This window comes from Erythrolamprus reginae, chromosome Z, assembly GCF_031021105.1.
Source record: "Erythrolamprus reginae isolate rEryReg1 chromosome Z, rEryReg1.hap1, whole genome shotgun sequence".
Lineage (NCBI taxonomy): Eukaryota > Metazoa > Chordata > Lepidosauria > Squamata > Dipsadidae > Erythrolamprus > Erythrolamprus reginae.
In genome coordinates this window covers 131,335,372-131,353,636 of record NC_091963.1, presented here as the reverse complement: position 1 = coordinate 131,353,636, position 18,265 = coordinate 131,335,372, and the positions used below count along the sequence as shown (strand labels likewise).

The following is an 18,265-nucleotide window of genomic DNA, read 5'->3' as shown; positions in this document are numbered from 1 at the left end:
TGAGAGTTGAAGTCTACAAGTCATAGAAGATCCAACATTCCCTACTCCTGATGTAGATTATGAAGAGTGTTGGTCCTAGAACATTGCCTTGAGGGACACTACTGTTGACAGGAGCAAGATTTTATATGGCATTTCCTATTTTGACCACTTGTTGTCTGTTAGACAGGAACACGGTTATCCAATCATGTAGTGGTCCAGGGATGCCATAGGATTTTATTTTCAGAAGTAGTGTGTCATGTTCTACTGAATCAAAAGCTTTACAAAAGTCTATGTAAATTGCATTTTGTCTATATAAAGATCAAATTATTAGAACAGAGTAGTAACATGCCTCACACCCACCACAAATTGCCCACCCTGAACCACCCAAATATCTACACAACATCTACACAAGTAATGAGGTTCAATAATTCACTGATGGTGACTCTTTAGTTCATTGTTGAGTGCAATTATAGCTCTGGGATAAAAACTATTCAGAAAATGAGTGGTCTGAGTTTTTATTGAGAAGAGTTTCTAAGAATGTTTCGCAACTTCCTCAAACCAAAACCATCCTAATTTCCAATCTATCCTCAACTACGACCAACCCCCCATTAACCACAATCTTCAACTCCCAATAAACCAAGACTAGTTATGCATGCCCCTTACTTCCTCAACACCATCCACTGCTAATCTCAAATGTAAACTGATGAACTCCAGGAGCATTGTTAACAAAATACCTGAACTCTTCTCTTACTAAAAACTGCTAAATTCGACATCATATTTATCTGTGAAACATGGTTAAATGAATCCTTCATTGACTTGTTATCACAGTAAGTGACTATTAAGTTTACCAATATGACTGTGAAACCCGCAGAGGAGGGGGAGTTGCAATTTTCTATAAGAAATCACTAAACCTAATAAAAGTGCAAGTTAAACAAGAACTTTATCTTCCTGAAACCAGCATCTGTGAACTGGCCTTATATACCATACTTTGCTTCCTTCTATGTTATAGAGCCTCAGATTATGATATCACACATGGAACAAACTAACCTCATTACTAACGTGGGCAACCTCCCACCCTAATCCTCTTAAATTTCTTGGAGACTTAAAACCTACCACATATAAACTGGACCCTAAACGAATGTTCATCTGGACCCATACATTCAACCCTTTACAATGCTATTACTAGTCTAGGACTAGATGAACTCATTACCGACAACACTAGACTTAACAATTGTCTTGACCTCATCTTCTGCAATAATCTGCACTCAATTTATGGACTACAAATAAAAGAACCCTTTTCTAACAGTGACCATAGCATGATTGACTTTTACCCAAACATACGCCCTCACAAAAACCATCTTAATGAAAGGACAACTAACTATAACTTCAAAAATGCCAACTACAACTTCATTGAAGCCTATCTCACACTTCTTGACCGGCACACAATATTCTCTGACTGCATCACTGCCGAAGACGACTACAATGTATTTTTACACTTGAAATATAAAGAGTCATCAAATTATACGTACCATTTTTATTCACCAAAACTTGGAAAAACAAGAAAGCTCCAGTCCAAAAAAAGATTTTTTTTTGCCACAAAAATAAAACAAAATAAAAGCTGCTACAAAAATTTGTGTCACCAAATAAAGAATGAATGAACCAATTATCACATCAACCAAGAAGAAAACCTTCTATGTGATAGGTTTTAAGTACAAAGTACAGTTTATATGTGGTAGGTTTTAAGTACAAAGTCTACTCGTGCCTTCTGCAACTTGTTAACAATAAACTCGAAGACTCTAGATCAGTGATGGTGCACCTATGGCACAGGTGCCACAGGTGGCATGCGGAGCCATATCTGCTAGCACGTGAGCTGTTGCTCTAACTCAGCTCCAACGTGCATGTGTGTGCCAGTCAGATGATATTTGGTTAACACAGAGGCTCAGGGGGGGGGGGCGTTTTGACTTCCAGAGAGCCTCTGGAAGGATGGGGGAGGGTGTTTTTGCCCTCTCCCAGTTCCAGAGAAGCCATTGGAGCCTGGGGAGGGGCCCACTGGAGGCTACTGGGCCCACCAGAAGTTGGGAAAGAGGCCATTTCCCCCCTCTAGAGGGCCTCTGTGGAGCAGGGGAATCTGTTTTCGCCCTCCCCAGGCATTGAATTATGAGTGTGGGCACTCGTGCGTGCACAATAGTGTGCATGCATGCTCTTTTGGCACCTGAGGGAAAAAAGGTTTGCCATCACGGCTCTAGATCCATCCCACTCCTTAAAGGACCAAATAACATTATCTATAATGATGAAATGGTCAAAGCCAACCCCCTTGTGTGTTGTTTTTTTAATGGGTCAGGCATGTGTGCTTGTAGAAGCAGCAGGAGCAAAGGCTGATAAGAAGAAGACGGGGTGCAAGAGAATCCCGGGAGGAGGGCTAAGTGCGCATGAGCTGGCTGTTAGTTCTTGCCCTTCCAACTGCAGCTGCCGGTGCTTTTCTGGGGTGGCGGGGCTGCACACAAGGAACACTGGCAGCCAGCTCAGGTGCAGGGGGCAGTATTTTCTGACCTGATGGCTGCCTGCTCCTTCCCTGGCTCGGATCCTCTGGTGGCAGGCATGGTGGACATTATGCAGGGGCACTGGCCGCAGCTCATTTTGCACCTCCGCAAATTCTAAATGGGTGTGGCAGGGCGTTTGCATGCGCAGGTGGATGGAGCTTTGCATTATGGGTACTGGCACGCACAGGTCCAACGACGTGTGCATGCTTCCTTTTTTGGCACGCAGCAACAAAAAGGTTTAGAGAGAATGGGCTCAGGGGACCGGCAAGAAAGGATTGATCCTCTTGCTGCCACCCACACAATCCTGGTTGAAATGCTAATGGGAAAAAAATTGAGATCACAACTGGACAGGCTCAAGCTCAACTATAATCCAGAGACACCCTCCCATCCCCAAGTCACACAAATTCACAAGGATATTAGCAGTGGCCGACTTTGTTTTTGCACAGAATTTTTTGGGGGACTCCAAGGGGTTGCAGGGAACAATCATCAAGGTTACCGAGTAAAACTGAATGGTGTTCAAGAATGGAGAATACATGTCAATCAGCTCAGAAGCCAGGTAGGAGAGTCATGGCTGTGCCAACCAGAACCGGGGTGGCGCAGCAGGTAGAGTGCAGTACTGCAGGCCACTGAAGCTGACTGTAGATCTGCAGGTCAGTGGTTCAAATCTTATCACCGGCTCAAGGTTGACTCAGCCTTCCATCTTTCCGAGGTTGGTAAAATGAGAACCCGGATTGTGGGGGCAATAGTCTTGCTCTGTTAAAAAAGTGCTAGTGCTAACATGTTGTAAGCCACCCTGAGTCTAAGGAGAATAAATCAAATAAATAAACTGGCTACTAAAACAAACAACCTGGAGAGCTCCCGGTCTCTGCTCTGCAGAGACGCCAATACAAAGCAACCAGACAATTGCGAGAGGAACCAGGTCCTAGCTGAGAGACTACCAGGATCCCTTAATTCAAGCCTAGACTGGGAGATCGATCACCTACCAGCTGCTGGTGGAGCAGCATGGAGGCCGCCCCAGAGCTGGAGTCGGCAACGTGCAGGATTCAGTCACCCTGCCTGGAGGCCAATTCTAAATATTACCACAAGGCAAAGGAGGAGAAGCAGCAGGTATGTCCACCTAGTCAGCAACGCCCTACGAACTGAGTTGTGCAGTCCCAGTAAGACTATCTGGCGTCCTGTGTACTTATGGGATTATGTTACTTGCATCCATTCCGGATTGGATGTATCAGGAACTGAGAGAGGATGGGTGTTATATGCTGACTTACGGAGTAAATTTGCATAGCCACCACTGATTGGCCAATATAGCAGCGGCAGATTTGAACAACTGTCACTGGTTGGCCAGGTTGCAGGCCCTTAGAAGTGGCTCCCCTGTTGCTCGCCAGCATTCTTTTGCTTAGTACTTGCTTGTTGCAGTAAAAGTGCTGAACTGTTCTATGTCTTGATTCTTCATTTCCACACAAATCTAACAGGTTCTAATTCACCTTGCCACTGATTCGCTCCCTCCATTCCCATCAAACTTCAGGGGAAGGATACTGCAAAATCTCCATTCCCAACCCACTCTTTGGCCAGCCAGAGAGGGGATCTGTAGTTTTGTCATCAAACCCTCAAAACCTTATGCTCAGACTGTCCGCTGTTGACCTCACCTGATTCCTAAGAGGTCAGTAGGTGGTGTGCATAAGTGCACCAGCATGCCTTCTGTCCTAATGTTTCCCTCTTATTAGTACCCATCTCATGTATATAAACAATGTTATATCCATGTATATTACCAATATGTACTTGACAGAGAAACAAACAAACAAACACATACATAAATACATAAATAAATAAAGGAAAGGGATTAGCACACAACCCTGGGGGTGCTCCTGGGCTTAATATCAGAATAGAAGAATTTATTTATTTTATTTATTTATTAGATTTGTATGCCGCCCCTCTCCGCAGACTCAGGGCGGCTCACAACAGTGATAAAAACAATATATAATGACTATAGGGAATAGTGAGATCCCATCTGAAATAAACCCAGAGGCAGGGTTAGGTGAGAACGGTACCTTTATTCAGCTCAGAATAGGTAAGTGACTTTCAGCTAGTACCGTCTGCTTTGCCTGGGAGAAACCGCTCCTTTTATACATTTGCGGTTCCTGCCAAAGCAAGAGCAGCCGCGTCTGAGCCAATCAGGAGCGACTTCCTGATTCTAGCTCAGACAGCGCTTTAACAAGGAACAAACTATTTACAGAGATACAAGGTAGCCATTACAGGATACAACACCCCTCCCTCCTTAGTTTGGATACATCCATCACGAAAGCCATGTGACGAAGTCGTCCAATCTGCCGGGTCTCAGCGAGGCTCGCTCCGACCTGCGCAGTTCAGTTGCGTCCTCGCTGCCGACGGTGGAGGTCGGCTCGCTGTTGCTCCCCCGGCGCGGCTGGGGCCTGTTTTGGGCTCCAGCCTGCTGATCTGGCCTGGAAGGCACAACGCTGGCTTCGGAGGAGGAAGATGGTTCAGCGTCGCTGGAGGATTCTCTCTGACCCGATAAGTCCATTTGAATGTCTAGTAAATCGGGTTGTGTGTTAAAGTCTGTTGATATGGGAGAGTCTGTGTCATCGGTTTGCTCCAGGGAGTTTTCTATGCGTTTCCTTACATGGTCAATGTGCCTCTTCCACATTCGACCATCCTCCAATTTTACAATATATGTTTTAGGAGCAGTTTGTTTAACAATAATTCCCTTCATCCAGTTTACACCCCCATCAAAAATTTTTACAAACACATTTTGTCCCAAATACATTTGTCTTTCAGGGTTTACATGCATTGGTTTATTTGTACAAAACCTTGGGTGTAACCTATCTAGTGGGGACCTTAGTTTCCTTCCCATGAGTAACTCAGCAGGGCTTACGTGCGTGTGAGTGTTTGGGGTAATGTGCTGGGTTAGCAAAAACTGGTCCAAATTTTGTTGTACATCTCCAGGGTGTGATCTGCGCAAGGCTTCCTTTGCCACACGAACGTAGCGTTCTGCCAAACCATTAGCCCAGGGCGAGTAAGGCGAGATGAGTGCATGTCTGACTCCAAGACTATCTAAGAACAATTCAAACTGCCTGGCCGTTAATTGTGGCCCATTGTCAGACACTAGGATATCAGGGCAACCATGGGTAGCAAACAGCCTGCGCAGCACCTTGATGGTGGCACTTGTGGTTATGTTGTTCATTGCTATGATTTCCACTCATTTGGAAAATGCATCCACTACTATTAAGAAGTATTGTGACCCCACTGGCCCTGCAAAATCAATATGGACCCTGGACCATGGACCGGCAGGTTGCTCCCACTCTGCTGGAGTTGTTTTGGGGGGGTTAGGCCGAGATTCTTGGCATGGGTCACATTTGGCTACCCAGTTTTCAATATCAGTATCCAAACCTGGCCACCATAAGTGCCCTCTGGCTAAGCCCTTCATCCTGACAATCCCAGGATGGCCCACATGTAACATTTTGAGTACTTTTACCCTTAGGCTTTTAGGAATGATCACTCTATCCCCCCACAACAGACAACCTTTTACATATGACAATTCAAGTCTTTTGGTTTTGAAGTCACACAATTCAGGTTTCACAGAGTCATTTTGCCATCCCTTAAGTACACAATTTACCACCTGTTTTAGGATTGGATCTTGCTGCGTGTGTGCAGCCACCTCCCTTGCAGTAGTTAGTGGGTTTTCTTCGAGCTCTATCATTAAGACATCAGCAGATGGGGCAGGGTCCTCCACTAACTCTGCCATGGGGCACCTACTGAGGCCATCTGCGTGGTTGATGGTTTTACCCCCTTTATGGATGAGCTCGTACTGGTATCCTGAGAGGAAAAGGGCCCATCTGATTAATCTTGGGGACATAAATGGAGGAGTAGGCTTGTTGGGGGCTAAAAGACCCAATAAGGGCTTGTGGTCGGTAACCAATTCAAAACTTCTTCCAAAAAGGTAATTATGAAACTTCTTCACCCCTGCCACTAAAGCTAGAGCCTCCTTATCTAGTTGGCTATAATTTCTTTCAGTATTGGTCATCGTTCTGGAAAAGAAAGCAATTGGGGCCTCTGTTTTGTTAGGCAAAACGTGAGCCAAAACTCCTCCCACGCCGTACGGGGAAGCGTCGCACGTAAGCCTGATAGGTAGCGAAGTACTATATTGGACTACCACACTTTTAGAAGTTAATAATTGTTTTATTTGTACAAAGGCTTCGTGCTCAGTTCTCCCCCATGTCCAAGGGGTTTCTTTCTGGAGCAAGCAGTGTAGAGGCTCTGCTGCTGTTGCCTTCTGTTTTAGAAAAACGGAGTAAAAATTAAGAAGGCCTAAAAAAGCTTGCAATTCAGTCTTATTTTGTGGCTCTGGGGCTTCTCTAATGGCTCTCAGTTTCTCAGTCATGGGGTGGATACCTTCCTTATCGATTTTATAACCTAGGAATTCTACACTGTTGGTTCCCCAGACGCATTTATCAGGCTTAATTCTCAACCCTTTGTCCTGAAGTCTCTGAAGTACTTCCCTTATCCTTTTGTTGAGCTGTTCTTGGTTTTCCCCTGCAATTAAGATGTCATCAAAATAGGGAATGGCCCCTTTAATCCCTGATAACAATCGTTCCATTATGCTTTGGAATATCCCTGGGGCTATGCTTACTCCAAACTGTAATCTGGTACATTTAAAGGCACCCCTGTGGGTCACAATTGTTTGCGCGTTTGCTGTCGGTTCATCGACAGGTAACTGCTGATAAGCTTGTGCGAGATCGATCTTTGCAAACCTTTTCCCTTCCCCCAGGGAGCGCAGGAGTTGTACCACTGGAATGGGGTAAGGGTGATGTTGGAGGGCCTTATTTAGCATGGATTTATAGTCAGCGCAAACTCTTAAGGAGCCATCCGGTTTTAGAGGCGTGACTATGGGTGTTTCCCATGGTCCCTGCTCCACAGGAACTAAAATGCCTTGGCTTATGAGCTTATCCATCTGCAGGTCAAGTTTGGGAAGGAGCGGAAAGGGTACCCTGCGAGGTTTGAGCCGGACAGGCGGGACCTTGGGGTCAATAGAAAACGAGATAGGGGGCCCTTTATACGATCCCAGGGTGGGGCTAAACACTTCAGGGAACTCTTGTAAAAAGTTAGGCATGCTATCAGAGTTAACATTACAAATACCAGAAATTTCAATTCCCAAAGGTTCCATCCAAGCCAACCCCAGGAGAGAGTGCTTAGCCCCTGTAACGACAATCATAGGCAGGGTACATTTAACATTCTTAAACACGATAGGTACATTCACTTTGCCCAGAACAGAGATTATCCCCCCTTGAAAATCTCTAATTACCAATGAGGTTTGCAATAGCTCAGATTTAGATAGGCTAGGCATGTACAATTTAAGGTTTTCCCACGGCATAAAGGTGTATTTAGACCCCGTGTCAAGCTCCATAGAACATGGCTTGTTGTTTAGAAGTAATGAAATAACAATTTTGCCCCCATTTTTTGTTGCCGTGGTATTCACGGAAAATTGAGTGTTACCTCTTGAGTAGTCGTGGTTAGCGGCTGAGTAGTTTTTTCGGCCCGAAAAACAGAAAGGTCGGTTTTCTCGCAGTTGAGGTGTTTGATTCTGGGGTCGTTGATGGCGCGGAGTGGAGAAGGTTTCCTCCGGTGCAGATGCTCTGCAGGCTTCGGCGATGTGGCCGCGTCGGTTGTAGCGGCGGCATATGGTGTCCCGGAAGGGGCATCGTTGGCGCTGATGGTTTCCTCGGCAGCCGGCGCAGGGGGCGGCGGGGTGAGGAAATCTGTGTTGTCTCGGCTGGTCTTGCAGCAGGAAACAGCTGTCCTCGTTGCAAGCTGGTGGGCTGAGGTCGTCTGGGTCCTCGGCGCAGGAAAACGTGGAGTCTATCTTGGCGATGACTTCTTTCCTTTCGTGATCCATCAGCTCTTTAGCAGCGGCGTTGGCGACCTCTGCGGTTTGTGCTAGCTTAATCACTGTTTGTAGGGTCGGTTCGTCTTCGGTGAGGAGTTTGTTCCTGACCGAGGCGTTTCTCATGCCAAAGACTAAGGCATCGGTGAGGCGAGCTTCCGGGTTGTCAAACTTGCATTTCGCAAGCACCGTTCGAAGTCGCGTTGCAAATTGGTTGATTGATTCCGCTTCGCGCTGAGCCATTCTGGAGAACTGGTGCCTGAAAACCATGGCTGGTTTTGTTGGCTTGAAATGGCTCGCGAGCTTGGCTTGCAGGACGTCCCAAGCGACGGATCTTGCTGGCAGCGGGTCGGTGAGAGTCTGGGCGAGGGCGCGGATTTCTGGACCGCAGTAGTTTAGGAAGATGGCCCGTCTCCGATCGGCGTCGGCGTCCCGTATTCCTGCTGCCTCGAGGAAGATCTCGAAGTTGGCTAAGTAGTCGTCCCAGGAAGTCTTCTCAGGATCGAAGAACTCAGGAGCCCGGCCGATTTGGAGGTTGTTCATGTTGCATGCGTGGTTTCTTTCGTCCGTCGTCGCCAGTGAAATAAACCCAGAGGCAGGGTTAGGTGAGAACAGTACCTTTATTCAGCTCAGAATAGGTAAGTGACTTTCAGCTAGTACCGTCTGCTTTGCCTGGGAGAAACCGCTCCTTTTATACATTTGCGGTTCCCGCCAAAGCAAGAGCAGCCGCGTCTGAGCCAATCAGGAGCGACTTCCTGATTCTAGCTCAGACAGCGCTTTAACAAGGAACAAACTATTTACAGAGATACAAGGTAGCCATTACAGGATACAACACCATCCTTACTGACTGTGGAATATGAAACCCCTTTGCTGGCATGTATGAAAACAAGTTTCAGCAGATATTGCTTGCCATGGAGAGGCAATATGTTACCCCAAGAGGCCATAATTCCTGTATCCTTTGGCAGAGTCCCCACAGTGATTGGAGTGCGCAGTGGTGGCACACGGAGTAGGAGGAGGACGCAGTCGCCAACGCAGCGGGGGCACTGGCAGCACCTCACGGGGGAGGGTAAGCATGGCCACAATGTATGAAAACCTATTCCATCCACCACCCTCAGATGTGATGCCCCATAGCAGAAGGCATGGTGGACGAATACCTGTCCACGAGCATGATGGTTCTTAGCAATGCCTCCACCAACTTCAATTTTTGGGTAGGTAAATTGAACATGTGGCCAGAGCTTGCCCTCTATGCCCTGGAAGTGCTGGCCTGCCCTGCGGAAAGTGTCCTGTCCGAGCGTGTGTTCAGCACTGCAGGAAGGGTCATCGCTGACAGAAGGATCCACCTATCCACAGACAATGTTGACATACTGACATTCCTTAAAATGAACCAGGCGTGGATCTCAGAGGACTTTGCTGTGCCACCACCTGAGTGGGTAGTTAGAGCGTTTGCTGCCACCCCCACAGCTGTAAAATACATCTTATGTATGTATATAATCAGTTATATTTTTATGGTAAAAGTTTGGATATAGTTTGTATTCGAATAAAGTTTGCATTCAATAATATTTTTTTTTGCATAGATGTTTTCTGAGAGCTTCTGTTGGAGAAAGAGGAGGTGTCCAGGGCATCATCCCAAATGAAATTTCCTCAACCTTATTGCGAACACGTGTCATTGAGATTGGTCAAGTAATAGAAAAAATGACATTACAGTTTGTGGGGGCTTCTCTGTCTCCGGGTTATTAAAATGAAGCAGGACAAGGTTGCTATGAATATTTTAACAGGTGCCTTCCAATAAGAAATTAAAGAGGAAACAGGCACTTGGTAGAAAGGAATTGTTTTAATGGCAGTCCATTAAAAACATGAACAGTTTGGACTCTACTAGAACTCTAGATCTCACCATTATGAAGGCAATGCAAGCTAAAGTGGAGATCATGGCTACTTATAAACCCTGTCTTTTGAATCGCTTTGTCACTTCTACCCTAGAATGCTGCTCCTCTTCTCTCTAGATAGAGCTACTTGTAGGGAACTCTTCAGTTTCAAATTCTGAGATATAAGATATAAAATAACCCATTTCGTATTAAATTGGACTCTGTGATGCCATATACATGGGGCTACCTTTGAAAAGTGTTCTGAAACTTTTCAGCATGCAGAATGCAGCTGAGAGAGCAATCATGGGCTTCCCTAGGTATGTCCATGTTACACTAACACTCCACAGTCTGCATTGGTTGCCGATCAATTTCTGGTCACAATTCAAAGTGTTGGTTATGACCTATAAAGCCCTTCATGGCATCGGACCAGAATATCTCCGGGACCGCCTTCTGCCGCACGAATCCCAGCGACCGATTAGGTCCCACAGAGTTGGCCTTCTCCGGGTCCCGTCGACTAAACAATGTCGTCTGGCGGGTCCCAGGGGAAGAGCCTTCTCTGTGGCGGCCACGACACTCTGGAACCAGCTCCCCCCTGAGATCAGAACTGCCCCCACCCTCCTTGCCTTCCGCAAACTCCTTAAAACCCACCTCTGCCGTCAGGCATGGGGGAACTGAAATATCTTCCCCAGGCCTATACTGTTTATGTATGGTATGTTGTGTGCATGTTTTTTTAAAAATTATGGGTTTTTAGCTTTCTAATTATTGAATTTGTATTGTATATTGTTTTCTGTTGCTATTGTGAGCCACCCCGAGTCTGCGGAGAGGGGCGGCATACAAATTTAATAAATGAATGAATGAATGAATGAATGAATGAATGAATGAATGAATGAATGAATGAATAAGTAAATAAGTAAATAAATAAGTAAATAAGTAAGTTCCGTATCTAACCCTTTATGGGGCTGTACTTCCTCCAGTTGGAATGGGGATACAATTTGGGGGATCCTCCTGGATTCACATTTGCTCCTCAAAGAAAAGAGGTCAGGCAAGGCCAGGAGGATTTTTATCCAGGTATGCATCAATAGCCCTCATTCTTCCACCAGGAAGTCTCACTCACAGTAACTCTGTTTATTTTCTGTGTGGATTATGGCAATGTGCTCTACATGGACCTTGAAGAATATTTGCAGCTATTTGCAGCTAGTTCAGTATGCCGTGGCCCTGCTGGGTTTTTGGCAGTCCTCATTGTACCCATTTATTACCACTGCTATTTGCAGAGAAATATCAGAGAAATATTGCATTGAAAGATGTTGAAAGAAAATGCAGGGCATCCTGCATAAGTCACCCCCACAGTGTGGTAGTAAAACTTTTGGTAGCCCTTCACTGATTTGCAGCTAATTGCAGCTAGTCCAGAATGCCATGACCCTGTCAGTTTTTGGCAGCCCTCATTATACCCGTTTAATACCGCTGCTGTTTGTAATTTTGGGCATTTATTATTTGGGGCTATTTTAATTGTTGGTTTTACACTGCCACAGCAGTGAGATAGGTCACCCTATAAATTAGGTGAGTGTTCTGTCTGGGTTCCTCCAGAAGCCAACATCAAACCAAAAAGAGAAGCCAGACATACAAAGGCAGTTTATATAATTCAAAGCAAACACAAGTAACAGAAACTGTTCTTACAGACAGGAACACGCTGGAACTTCACAGAGGTTTCACGAAGGCCATGAAATAAAACAGGATTCTTGCTGTCAAAAACAACACTGGAGATAACAAACCCACGCCTCCCCCAAGTCTTCCAGACTTCTAGGCCACAAGCCAAGATCAGAGACGCCGAGAAGCAAAGCAGGGTCACAGAACTTCCAGTTGATAACGCTCCACAAGGCTGCAAGGGCGGGCCTGCCTTTTAAACCCTGCTGAGGAGAACCACACCCAAACCCAGCTGTTGCCAATTCAGTGATGCAAATACCTTTCTAATTGATCCCATCTCTGAGCTGCACGTTGCTGTCTCATGTCAATTATAGCCTGTGCGTCTTCATCCAATGAGTCCAGGCTACTAGCTGGGGAGAGCCCCCCCCTCCCCGGGGCTCTCAGGCTGCTCTCCCTCCTCCTCTTCCTGACTTTCCTCTCCCCCGTCTGCCTGGTCCTCCCCCTCCTGTTCACTGTCCTCCTCCTCCGGGCATGGAGCCAGCAGAGACGCAGCCGGTCCCTGAGTAGCCTCAGGCTGAATCACAACAGGTGAGGGCAGGCTTTAGAAGAGTTATACTGTTTTTTCAGGTCAATAGGAAAGTTTGAAAAGAACTAAATTGTTTCAATGAATAACAGAACATGTGTTTATTATTACAGTTGAAAGGGACCTTGCAGGTCATCAAGTCCAACCCTCTGCTCAAGCAGGAAACCCTACACCCCTGCAGCCAGATGGCAGTCCAATTTCCTATTGAATATGTTGAGTGCTGGCAGGCTGTTCCACTGGTTGACCGCTCTCACCGTCAGAAAGTTCTTCCTTATTTTCCAGGTTGAATCTCTCCTTGGTCAGTTTCCAACTGTTGCTCCTGTTCTGGCCCTCTGGTGCCCTGGAAAATAATGTGATATTCTGTGGCAACCCTTCAAATATCTGTATATTGGTATCATGTCCTCTCTGGCCCTCCTTTTTGCTAGACTATCCATGCCCAGTTCCAGCAACTTCTCTTTGTATGTCTTAGTTTCCAGTCCCTTATCATTCTGGTTGCTCTTTTCCGTTTTCTCTCTAGAGTTTGTTTCAATATCCTTTTTCTAGTGTGATGACCAAAATTGAATGCAGTACTCTAGGTGTGGTCTGACTAGGGCATCATTGTTGCAGTATATCAAGCTATGTTGGGATAGGATTTTTATTAATCTGGAATTCTAGCATAGAAATATATATATACTCTGTGTGACCCTGATTCATAAACCCAGGACAAGGAGAGGTCGTAAACCTAATCTGCATCCCTGGGAATGCAGGGGCTCAGAATAAACATCTCAAAAGCTTTACAACTCAGGACAGGACATTATAGGATCAAAGGGGGGAAGTTTCATTGCCTGGAGCAACACAAACCAGCAGGCCAATTAAGGGAGATTAAGCCAGATAAGAAGGTGCGAATAAACATCTGCTTTTAGAAAGTTCCTTGAAGATCGTTCCTTGATATGTGTGGGAAAAGAAGAAACTCAAAGATACCTTTGAAGATGTATCATTTTGACATGTATATGTAATTATACCCCATTTCCTTATGTTCCTAAATAAATAGAAGCGCATGGCTCTACACCATGTCACTTCACCCAGAGAGAGAATGTGTCCAGTTTCTACTTTCTAGGATTCGCGTTCGTGAGTGACCCCACTGGCTTGCCTTGCTCTCTGTCTCTTTTGAAGGCATTGCTTTCATTAGGACTCAGCGGCGTCACACATCATAGAGCGGTATTACTACCTCCTTAGTCTGTATCCCAATGTTGATGCAGCTTAAGATTGTGTTGGCTTTTTAAGCAGCTGCTGCACATTGCTAGCTCATATTTAGTTGGTTATCCACCAACACTCCTAGGTCTCTCTCACAGTCGCTACGGTTAAGTGTGGTTTCTCCCAATTTGTATGCGTGTCTTAGGTTTTTCTTATCTAGGTGTAAGATTTTGCTTTTTTCAACATTAAATTTCATTTTGTTAGTTTGAGCCCACAGTACTAATCTATCTAGGTCTTTCTGTATTTTGAACCTATCTTGTATATGTAACACTTAATTTCCAACCGCATTTCCTAACTTTATCTTAATCTTATCATAGAACAAACAGTGCTATTTAGCGGTTATCTAAATTAGCTGAGAATTCATTTTTTAATGCACGTCCTGATGTTTATTTATGTTCTGGATGGCAATTAGTAACACGATGACTAATTTTTCTCTTCATTTCCCAGCAACTTTAAATCTGATTATATTGTCAGCAAATATACCTGTGGTTTAAATAAATTATTATAGTTTCAGCTACACTTGGGAAAGTAAAATTAAACAACTCACCTGCCTTGACTAGAAATTTAAGGTTTTTGTGAAAAAAAATTGTTTGCAGATAAAATTCATGAGATCTTACAGGAAACTAAAAGTAAGGAAGAATCATTTCTACTTACGAAGATAAACATTTTAAATGAAATTAAACTTATTCAACAGCAATTAACGATATATAACATTAGAGAATTGTAGAATACATTGAATTTCTTTAAGCCAAGGAACCTTGAACCTGCAAATAAACAAAGCAGGTGTTTGGTATAGAAATTAAAAAAGGAAAGAAAAAGAGGAAGATAATTTTGAAACTCCAAGATAGTTATAATGAAAAATGTATATAACAAATCTGACATTTTTTGGAGAAAAATTAAAGTTATTTTTAAAAATAGAATTTACCACCTTTACAGATATGCAAAGAGGCCTTATGGCCTAAGACCAATCACAACGATGGAAATTTCACATGCTATAAAAAAATAATCAAATTAGCCAGAAGCTCTTCCAGGGATTTATGATAAAAGTTTTGATGATGAATTATCACCACTTCCAGAATTCAGTGGATTATATCTTACAAATTAATGGAATGCCAGAATTATGGAAACAGGCCAACATTACTTTAATACCTAAAAAGAGGGCAAGACCCAACCTTTATTAAAACTATAGACCTGTAATGAGTAACCTTTTTCTCCTTGTGTGCCAAAAAAGGGTGCATGCGTGCAACAATGTGTGCAATGCATGTGTGTCACCCCCTAATGCGATGCTGCTTAGCAGTTCCCCCTTACATGCGTGGGTCACACCCATTCTCTCCCACCCCTCGCGCTTCTATGGGTGACCACTCCCCCATGACCCATTTTGGTGCTAGAATAAGGTGATCAGACATCAGACTGCTTTTGAGCAATTTGTCCTGCATTCCGTGGCATTTTTAAAAAGTCCCGATTTTTTTTTTAATGCGATGTCTGGCCACCTTACGTAAAGCCACTGAGGTTGAGCAAAAAGGCAGTTTGAGGGATGTGAGAAACCCCACGTGATTTTCCCCTTTCTCCCCCCCCCCTTCTGCTTGTCCCCCCCCCACCTCAAAGAAGATGCCCCTCAGGAGATAAGCGTGTCGGCAGTGCAGCGGCCCAAGACCTGCTCGCCCACCTCAGTACCTCTGCTACCATGCTGGGAAAGGTGGAGGAGTGAGTGGTGGTGGCGGTGAAGGGCAAGCTGGTGCTCTGCATGGGTGGCTTGTCAGCACCGGGCATGCTGCTCTCGGCCTGGGCGATGGGTGTGGTGGGCTCGGCCGAGCAGAATGGAGGCACAGCGCGCACTTCACCGAATTACTGGATGGCGAGCTGAGTCTAGGCGCCGACAGGATCCTGATCCGCTTCCACCCGCTGGAGCCCTGGCAGATGGGCAAGAAGGGGATGGTGATGACCTTCCTGTGAGAGGCATACCCCCTCCCACAATAAAGCCCTGCAGCTCCCACCAAAAAAAAGAAGATGCCCCTTACCCGCCCGGCCCTTCTGCTCGCAGATGCCGCCAAAGCTGCCATCCTCCTCAGCAAGCAGCCCTGCAGCGTCCGGACCAGGAGGAACCACACCCACACCCGCAACCGCTGTTCCAAAGGTATTTTCACACACACACACACACACACACACACACACACACACACACAAAGTCGTCCTTAATCCTCTCCCTGCCCACCACGGCAATGGTGTCCCACTTTAGCTAAATTATAATCACTTTATGCTAGAAGACCCAGAAGGCTTCAGGGAGGCCTACTAGCACCAAAACGCGGGGTGGGGAGGATCCCTGATCTCCACAATTACTTTCCCCAGTGTGTGTTGGCTTCCTCCTGGCATCCTCCCTCCTGTGTCTTCTCCAATCTCCCCAATTGCTTTCCCCAGTGTAGCACGTGGAAATGCTCTGTCCCAATGCATGAGCGGCAGACACCCAAAGACCAGCTGGCTGGCAGGAAGCATGCACATGTGCAGGGGGGCCTGGCTGGGTGATGGCTGGGGTGCCAGTAGAGAGGGCTCTGCATGCCACCTGTTGGCATGCATGCCATAGTTTCACCATCATGGCTATGGACCGATATCATGATTAAATTGTGACTTTACATTGGCTAATGGACTCAAGACAATTCTTCAAAAACTTATTCATTGACCAAAGTGGGGTTTTATCCAAAAGTCAATTAAAGAATGTCTTAAGCACCTACCGAAACCCAGTGAAAAACAAGTTGCATTAGATTTTTTTACATGCAGAAAAAGGTTTTGATAATCTCAGTTGGGCATTTCTGTTTCAAACATTGGGAATTATGAACTTCGGTGACAACTTTGTAAAGTCGGCTGAATCAATGAATACAGTAAAAAATACACAAATTATTGTTAATGGCGACCTTACAAAGTCATGTGTTCTTCAGAAGAGAACAAGAGAAGGACGCTCATTATCTCAATTAGAGATTAAAAAATTAAAAAGAGATATATAGATTAAGAGCACTTGCTGATGATGTGGTATTGATAATGGAGGACCCATTGAAACGGATAGAGTTATTAATGAAAAAACTAAAAGAATTTGGCACTGTGGCAGGGGCATTGCATTATGGCTGTGGCCACACATAGGCATGCTATCACACCTTTTTGGCACCCTAGCAAAAAAAGGTTCACCATCACTGCTATATACAATAAAGAAGAATCCTTGTCCTTGGTAGGTTTGAAGTACTTCTCATCAGACTCCATCTTCCTCATGGAGCAAGGGCTTTGTTACTTCAAAGAACTGGAAACATTAATCAAACAAATGTCTAATTACTGAAAATATTAATCAAAGAGCCCTCGCGTGCTGCTGCCATCATAATAATGTTCCATGGAGGAGGGACCACCACTGAAAAGGCAGTGGTGGGCAACAGCCAATGTGCTCAGATGCTCCGTCATGGTAGGAAATTCCAGGATGGGTGCACAGTTGTGCGCACCAAATGCATTCCTGCACATGCGCAGCAAGCAATATCGCACGGGTGAAATTTTGATGATTTTTCCTAATTTTTAGCTTCTGCGCATGTCTGAGACTACTCAGGCCAGGTGGTCATGTGACTGGGTGGGTGTGGCCAACTCAATGTCACTCACGTCAAGGGGCGCTTCTCCTGGCCTAGCCTCCCATGACCCTGGAGATGCTGTAATTACCCTGAAACTGGATATCTTTTGTTTTTTAGATAAACTGGCCCAGTCTTTCTTCGTGGGCACGAAATATCTGCTCCAGGGAGCTGGAATTCTGACTTTCTGTCTCACTTACGATTTTTTAAATTTCTCTTTTAGGAGAAATGTTTTATCTCACCACCCCTTTTAAAATATTCCCTAAAATATTTCATTCTTCTAGGAGAGGAGTGGGTGCTGACTTTTTACAAAAGCAAAGGAGATCTGGAACTGTTGCTTACTCAAGGGTGCTCAATCTTCTAATCAGAACACACACACACACCAAAAATTCAGAATTCTGTCTGCGTCCCATCATCCACCTCTCTCCCTCTGACACACACATGCACACTCTCACACATGGAAAAGGCTAAGTTTATCTTTCTCCCAACAGCTGGGAGGTCTCTTGTTACATTGGCATCCCACTAAGGGAACAATGGGTGGGAGGTTGAGAGCATGGATTTCTATTCTTTGCTTTGCTGTTGATGCCAATTGTCTTTCCTACAAGGGCCTCTGAATATAAGCTTTCAATCTGCAGCAGGGCAGTGATATAACAGGCAGGGATACTGCTAAAGAAAGCAAACTGCCTCAGAGAAAGACAGATCTTATTTTTCTCCCTCTGCATCCTGGCCAGAATTAGAACTCAGTGTCCAATTTCAGGCATCGCTGAATAATACTAATAAGCTAAAAGAAGTTTAACAATCACTTGGATGAGGAGAGCACTTCTTTCTCCTCCTGTCCTGGCCAATTTTTACAGAGGCGTGATTGAGAGCATTTTAACAAACCACATCACTGTTTCATTTGGTGGCAGCAGTGCCTGAGATAGAAAGCCCATACAGAGAGT

At 45.1% G+C, this 18,265-nt stretch overlaps 1 long non-coding RNA gene across 1 annotated transcript; it reads left to right on the top strand.

Annotated features, from left to right (window-relative positions):
• The first annotated feature begins 9,412 nt into the window (after positions 1-9,412).
• Positions 9,413-13,560, top strand: LOC139153036 (uncharacterized). The gene is made up of 3 exons (XR_011556750.1): positions 9,413-9,478; positions 11,951-12,503; positions 12,612-13,560. It is a non-coding gene; the product is annotated as an uncharacterized lncRNA (long non-coding RNA).
• Positions 13,561-18,265: the final 4,705 nt, after the last annotated feature.